Source organism: Phoenix dactylifera, unplaced genomic scaffold (genome assembly GCF_009389715.1).
Source record: "Phoenix dactylifera cultivar Barhee BC4 unplaced genomic scaffold, palm_55x_up_171113_PBpolish2nd_filt_p 000875F, whole genome shotgun sequence".
Lineage (NCBI taxonomy): Eukaryota > Viridiplantae > Streptophyta > Magnoliopsida > Arecales > Arecaceae > Phoenix > Phoenix dactylifera.
The window spans coordinates 96,084-104,253 of NW_024068238.1; the positions used below are offsets into that span (position 1 = coordinate 96,084).

At 39.7% G+C, this 8,170-nt stretch overlaps 1 pseudogene; it reads right to left on the reverse strand.

Annotated features, from left to right (window-relative positions):
- Window positions 1–969: 969 nt before the first annotated feature.
- LOC120107470 lies at window positions 970–1,067 on the reverse strand (annotated as a pseudogene).
- Window positions 1,068–8,170: the final 7,103 nt, after the last annotated feature.

Here is an 8,170-nt window from a genome sequence, read left to right on the forward strand (position 1 = left end):
GTTGCCGGGGAACGGCTTAGTTATTAGTATAATTTTAGATTTAATTAGTACCCTATCAGTTAGATTGAACATTATAGTAAAACTAAAACTGAAAAAAAAAATTTCTGCTGTTTTTATTTCCTGCACAGTCTGCATCAAACTCTGATATCTGAGTAATGCACCGTCTGATTGGACTCAAATTTTGTCGACTGCTGTAGGACACAGGTTGCTTTAATCTGAACGGTCTGATTGATATTCGGAGATTAAATTAATCTGAAACCTTGCTGCTGTCTGTTTTAAATTTTCTGTGTTTATTTTTTTTTTAGAACCAGAATTTTATTATTATCATATCTCTTTAACCCTTGTTGCTAATTGAAAATTGATAAGAACTTTAAGAAAAGATCAAGGGTGATCATCAAAAAAAAAAAAACATTAAAAAACAAATTAATTAAATTTTGTATGCTAGGTTGGGATAGGGACGACACCGGTCGATTAAGTCGTACAACTTTAGATCATCCCTTAGGACACATCCTTGAAATTCCTTCGCAGTATCTCACACCTTGCGAGATGGCAAATTTTCCTGATGATGTAGGAAGTCACCATGGTGATGAAGGTAGACCCCCAGTTATGACACTTCGACAATACTTACACCCTACTAGGACTAGTCAACCTTCATGCATGATTATTCCTGAAAATGTAGGACACTTTGAAATCAAACCAGGAGTAATTCAATTGCTGCCCAAGTATCATGGGATGGAATCCGAGAACCCTTATCTTCATCTTAAGGATTTTGAGGAAATTAGCATCACATTTAGAGTGCCAAATGTATCGGAAGATGTCCTTAAATTAACCTTGTTTCCTTTTTTCTTGAAGGATAAAGCCAAAACATGGCTGAACTCCTTGAGACCAAGATCGTTAGGAGCATGGCATGATATGCAAAGAGAATTCTTAAAAAAGTTCTTTCCCGCACAAAGGACTAATTTTTTGAAAAGGCACATTAGTAATTTCCAACAAAAAGACCATGAAACATTTTATGAATGCTGGGAGAGATTTAAAGATTTGCTACTCTCTTGTCCTCATCATGGGTTTGAAACATGGAGAACCATTAGTTTCTTTTACGAGGGATTGTCTCCACAATTAAAACAATTTATAGAGACTATGTGCAATGGTCTATTTTTGGAAAAGCAACCCGATGAGGCATGGGACTATTTAGACTCTCTCGCAGAGACTGCACAATTATGGGACACAGGGGATAGAGTGAATAAACATTTGCCTAAGCCTATTAACATTGGACATGGGGGCCTATATAACCTTAGTACTCAAGATGATATTCAAGCTAAAATGGCAGCCCTTACTAGGAAGGTAGAGAAAATTGAACTTAGAAGGATTGAACCCGTCAAGACCGTAGAGCATAACAGCGAGTGTTGTAGGATTTGCGAGATGCCTGGCCATCTCACCACTGATTGCCCCACAATACCCGCATTCAAGGAAGTCTTGCACGATCAGGCCAATGTTATGAATACCTATCAAAAATCTTTCAATAATCCTTTTTCGGGTACTTACAACCCTGGATGGAAGAACCATCCAAATTTCACGTGGAGGAATGACCAACCTCAACAAGTATATAACCCAACTCCTCCACCTCCGCCACCTCATTATGCACACGCACCCCCTCAAAAACCCAGTCTCGAAGAAACTTTACAATCTTTCATGCAAGGTCAAGCTAAAATCAATGATGAATTAAGAAATCAACTGACAACGCTAACCACTGCTTTAAGTGCTCAAGAGAAGGGTAATCTACCAGCTCAACCACAACCTAACCCTCAAGTCTACGGCGATAGCAATGCATCATCTTCAACTTCGCATAAAGAGCAAGCAAAGAGTATAATAACATTGCGAAGTGGAAAGATTATTGACCGACCAGTCCCAGAACAAACTCAAGCCATACCTGATTCTGACCCTTTAAAGACAAAAGAAAAGGATAACGAAGAAACTGAAGCACCAACATCTACTGAAAAAATTGAATGTCCTTTTCCTGCACCATTTCCACAAAGATTAAAGCCCTTGCAAAAGCTTGAACCAAACTCTGAAATTCTTGAGCTTTTTAAGCAAGTAAAAATCAATGTACCTCTTCTTGATGCAATAAAACAAGTGCCTTCATATGCAAAATTTTTAAAAGATTTGTGCACTGTCAAGCGTCGTTTAAATGTCAAGAAGAAAGCATTTCTGGCTGAAAATGTGAGTGCAATTTTACAGCATAACATTCTCCCTAAATATAAAGATCCAGGTTGCCCAACTATCTCGTGCATCATTGGCAATTTTAGGATTGAGCGAGCATTGCTAGATTTAGGGGCAAGTGTGAACTTGTTGCCATATACGGTATATGAGCAACTCGGTTTGGGTGAGTTGAAGCCAACAACTGTCACCTTACAATTAGCTGACAGGTCAGTGAAGGTCCCTAGAGGAATTATCGAAGATGTGTTGGTCCAAGTAGACAAGTTCTATTTTCCTGTTGACTTTATCGTACTGGACACACATCCGGCTTCCAATTCACCATCTCAGATTCCGGTCATCTTAGGACGCCCATTTTTTGCAACTTCTAATGCATTGATCAATTGTAGGAATGGTGTCATGAAGCTTTCTTTTGGCAATATGACTTTGGAACTGAACGTCTTTAGTATAGGCAAACAACCCAGTGAACATGAAGAAAGTAAAGAAGTTGAATGGGTTGAAACCATTGCGGAAGAATATTTGTTAAAAGAAACATTTACTGAATCGGCCGACAATGGTTTGATAGATTGGTGTTCTGAAGGTACTGTTGATGATATGGTCCCACCTATTTTAGATAACTCGGATGTCATGATGGTCAATGGGTGGAGACCGAGAATAGAGGAATTTGAACATTTGCCATCTCGAGGAGCAAAGATAGTACCATCCCATGAACAAGCACCTAAGCTCGAGTTGAAACCTTTACCGAAGGAACTCAAGTATACCTTTCTTGGATCCGATGACACTTTTCCTATAATCATCTCATCTGATCTTGATCATGCCCAAGAAAGAAAATTACTTGGTGTTCTAAAGAATCATAGAGGAGCTTTACGGTGGTCTATTGCAGACTTAAAGGGGATTAGCCCTTTAATTTGCACGCACCGGATATATTTGGAGGACAATGCCAAAACCACAAGGCAAATGCAACGCAGGTTGAATCCTACGATGAGAGATGTGGTTAAAGCAGAAGTCCTCAAGTTGCTTGACGTGGGTATATTTACCCAATTTTCGATAGCAAGTGGGTAAGTCCTACTCAAGTCGTGCCCAAAAAAGCAGGTCTGACGGTAGTCAAAAATGAGCAGGGTGAGTTAGTCCCGACTCGTGTCCCCACGAGTTGGCGCATGTGTGTTGACTATCGAAAATTGAATTTGGTCACTAGGAAAGATCACTTTTCCTTACCCTTCCTAGACCAAGTTTTGGGAAGAGTTGCAGGACATAATTTTTATTGTTTTCTCAATGGCTATTCCGGATACTACCAAATCGAGATTTCACCAGAAGATCAAGAGAAGACTACTTTCACTTGTCCTTTTGGTACATTCGCTTTCTGTCGGATGCCGTTCGGGTTATGTAATGCACCTGCAACATTTCAAAGATGCATGCTCAGTATTTTTGAAGACATGAACGAGAAGTTTTTGGAAGTGTTCATGGATGATTTTTCTGTTTTTGGCGATTCTTTTGATGATTGTTTACTACATTTACAAGCTGTCTTAGCTCGGTGTATAGAAAAGAACCTGATACTGAATTAGGAGAAATGCCACTTCATGGTGCCAAAGGGAATTGTCCTAGGACATATTGTTTCATCGAAGGGCATGGAAGTTGATAGAGCTAAGATTGACTTAATCGCCAAGCTACCTGCACCCAAGACGGTTAGAGATGTTAGATCATTTTTGGGTCATGCCGGATTTTATAGGAGGTTCATCAAGGACTTTAGTGTCATAGCCCGACCATTATGTAACCTCCTATCCCTTGATACACCGTTCAATTGGACTGAAACCTGTCAAGAGGCATTCGAAAAGTTGAAGTCTATGCTTAGCACTGCACCCATCGTGCGACCACCTGATTGGTCATTACCTTTTGAGATCATGTGCGATGCTAGTGACTATGCGATAGGAGCTGTCCTAGGACAACGCAAGGATAATAAGCCATATGTCATTTACTATGCAAGCAAAACTTTAAATGATGCTCAAATGAATTACACCACCACCAAAAAGGAATTGCTTGCAGTAGTATTTGCATTAGACAAATTTCGCTCTTATATCCTTGGTGCTCCTATTGTTATCTTTACGGATCATGCAACGCTAAAATATTTACTGGATAAGAAAGAGGCTAAACCACGCTTAATACGATGGATACTTCTACTCCAAGAATTTGACATCACTATCAAAGATAAAAAGGGAGTAGAGATTGTTGTTGCTGACCATTTATCACGGCTAGTTTTTAATGACTCGGTGCCACAGTTGCCCATCAAGGACTCGTTTCCTGAAGAGCAATTGTTTGCACTTTCTACTATGCCATGGTATGCTGATATTGTAAACTTTCTTGTCACTAACCGGATGCCGGAGCATTGGGGATCGAATGATAAGAATAATTTCTTGCGTGAAGTAAGAAATTATTATTATGATGCTCCTTATTTGTTCAAGTATTGCAATGATCAAATCTTTAGAAGATGCATTCCGGATCATGAGATACAAAGTGTACTCTCTTTCTGTCATGCCAATGCTTGCGGAGGACACTTTGCATCTAAGAAAACGGCAGCTAAAGTGTTGCAATGTGGTTTTTATTGGCTTACACTATTTAAAGATGCCCACGAGTTCTGTAGGACATGTGACCCATGTCAACGTGTTGGAAGTCTAACTCGTAGGCAAATGATGTCTCTTCAGCCCATTACTGCTATTGAAATTTTTGACATGTGGGGCATCGATTTCATGGGCCCATTCCCACCGTCTTTTGGATATGAGTATATTTTGGTTGGTGTAGAGTATGTGTCCAAATGGGTAGAAGCTGTGCCTTGTCGAACAAATGACCACAAACCAGTTTTAAAATTTCTTAAAGAAAATATATTTTCTAGGTTTGGGATGCCCAAGGTTATAATTAGTGATGGGGAAAAACATTTCTGTAATAAGCCTTTGGAGATCCTATTACGAAAGTACGGTATCACTCATAGAATTGCAACTCCTTATCACCCACAGACTAGTGGCCAAGTAGAGTTAGCCAATCGGGAGATTAAACGAATTTTAGAGAAAACGGTGAATCCATCACACAAAGACTGGTCTTTAAAACTTTCTGTTGCATTGTGGGCTTACCATACTGCTTATAAAACTATTCTTGGTATGTCCCCGTATCGGCTAGTCTATGGAAAAGCATGTCATCTACCTGTTGAATTAGAGCATAAATCATATTGGGCCATTAGAAAATTAAACTTTGAATTGTACGATGCTGGTTTAGCTCGAAAATTACAATTAAGTGAGTTGAATGAAATTCGTCGGGATGCGTATGACAATGCTAGACTTTGTAAAGAACGAATGAAAATTAGGCATGATAAATTAATTCTAAGAAAATCTTTTGAACCTGCACAAAAAGTTCTTTTGTATGACTCTCGCTTACATCTGTTTTCTGCAAAGTTACGATCAAGATAGACAGGTCCTTTCATTGTAAAAATTATTTTTCCACACGGGGCAGTTGAAATTGAGAATCCACAGAATGGTCAAATTTTTAAGGTAAATGGACACAGATTAAAACCTTTTCTGGAGAATTTTGCAGATGAAGAGGACTCCTTTCCCTTGGAGGAGCCTTCTTATGACTGGGCATGACGGCCAAGGTATGTGTATATTAGTTAGAATTATTTTTTTTCTTTTATTTTTTTTTCTTTTTCTTATTTTGTAGGTCTTCTTTTCTGAAAATCAACAGCTCAAGGTATTCTTCTTCTCTCTAATATTCTTTTCTCTATTGTTTCTCACATATAGCTTTCTTGCATCTTTTACATTGAGGACAATGCAATATTTAAGTTGGGGGGAGGGAAATATTTTGCAAAAAAAAAAAAAAAAAGTTTTTGCATTTGATTTATTCCATTACTTTCTTTTCTGAGCAAATGCACATGTATTTTCATATTGAGTTTGTGCAACTATTAATGCAAGGAATACATGCATACTATGACTGATCAGTGACCTATTATTAGATCCCCACACGTGTACTTAATGATAATAGGAAAGCCTCAGGAGTTCATTTGTTAACTGCATTTTTGTTAGCCTTATCCGTAAAAGAAGTATGAGTATCCTTGTTCGTACCATAAGGTTCAGGATTTGGTTTTCACATAAAGATAGAGGTTGAATATCCCAGTTAGATTACTTTGGTGCCTTATGATCCGACCTTGGTTGACCTATAGTCACGATGCAGTCACATATATAATAAAAAAATATATATATGGTTCAGTCTATCTTCTCTTTTCTTGCACAACAAAAAAAAAAAAAAAATTCTTATGATGACAAGTCTGTCCTCGTGGCGTAGTCTGATTCGAGTAATTAAGCCCGAGGGGTGTTTCACCTAATGTCTTGAGCCAAACTGGATCGGGGGTCACTAGCTGAAAGCTCGCTACACGGATCTTACTAGAGCCTAATGGGGTTGGACTATTGTAATCGTCATATGTGTTTTAAAAATAAAATAACAATAAGCATGAATAAGGTTGGTTGGACTGAACCTAGTGACATGTGGTAATGGCTGGTTTGACTCCATTGTATTGGACCTCTGTGTACCCGAGTTGTTTAGTTGGGATTGATAGCTCTTTCTTTATATGCGAACCATTCTTGACAAATTTAGACAACAAGTGATATTCTGAAAATTTGATGGATCAGGTTCTAATAAAGTGTAGAAAACATTTGTGGACTTGAGTAGTGCACCTAAAACTCAGGCGGTGCTCTGTTGTGGTGGAGGTATTAGTACTCTGAGAAAGTCATATGATTTGATGCACACTACACTTTTATATTCCATTCTTTGACAGTTGCCATACTTGAAAATATTTGTCAATTAATTACATGTGTATTAGCTTAGGGTTTATTTTTATTAGAATCTCATGTCATATAATTCATGATGTTTGTGGGTAACATCCCTGAAAACCCTCACGAGACAACACTCGTCCACTAGGATAACCTAGGGGTTTAACGACTTGTTGCACGTGCTAAGTGCAATCGTGATTCCTACGAAAGTGAGTACTTATCTTAATTTTATGCAACTAGTTCTAATAAAACATCAAAGGACCAACCAATACTTTTTGTACGCTCATTTTATCAATTGCTTGTTAATTGCTAGAGACTAGCAATAAGCTAGTTGGGGGGTGTGATGAGAGCACAAAAGTGCGATCTACACATTACTTAAATTAGCATTATTGCTAACAAAAAATGATAACAGTGCTGCATTAATATTTTATTTTTGTTGGGTGCAGGTGATCGTAAATCAAAGTTAAAATGCGCATTGGGTCCAAAAGATGCATCACCGTAGGTGACCAGTCAACCGCATGGTTCAACCCCAGTTGCACATTAGAAGGAGTCTAAGTTCAGCAAGACAGTTCACTGCAATTAATTCCCTGCATCTCGTGCATCCCAGCTTCTTCTGCATCTTAAGCCCAGGTGCCAACATTCCAATTCTTCCGTATGCAATCTCCCGCACCCATAGCTCTCCCAGCCGAGTTGTTCTTCCTCTGTTCTTCCCGAAACGAAGCATCCGGGTCTACGTTCACAGCACCTCCCAACCTTCTCCCGTGATCAGCTCGCTTCCGCTCATCCATGAGTCCAAAGCCACGCGTCCCAGCTCCCAAGCATCCCGTGTCCGTGCGATTCTCAGCTTCCTTCACATGTCCGCATGCAGCTCTTCTCGGATCTCCTTCCTCCCCATGTCATCCCGGTTCACAGCGCCTCCCAGCTTCCGTGATCCCAGTTCTGCCTCATCCGCGAATCTCCCAACTAGCGTCCGAGTTCATCCGTTCGCCTCCCAACCTCCCAACGTCCACACGTCTGCCTCCCAGCTCCTTGAGCGTGATCTTTCAGTTCAGCTTCCACACGATCGACGTCCGCTTCTGCCGCAGGTTCCGCATCCAAGCCCCAATCTCGTCCGTGTTCCCAGCCTCCTCCCTGTGTCCCGGCTTCATCCAGTG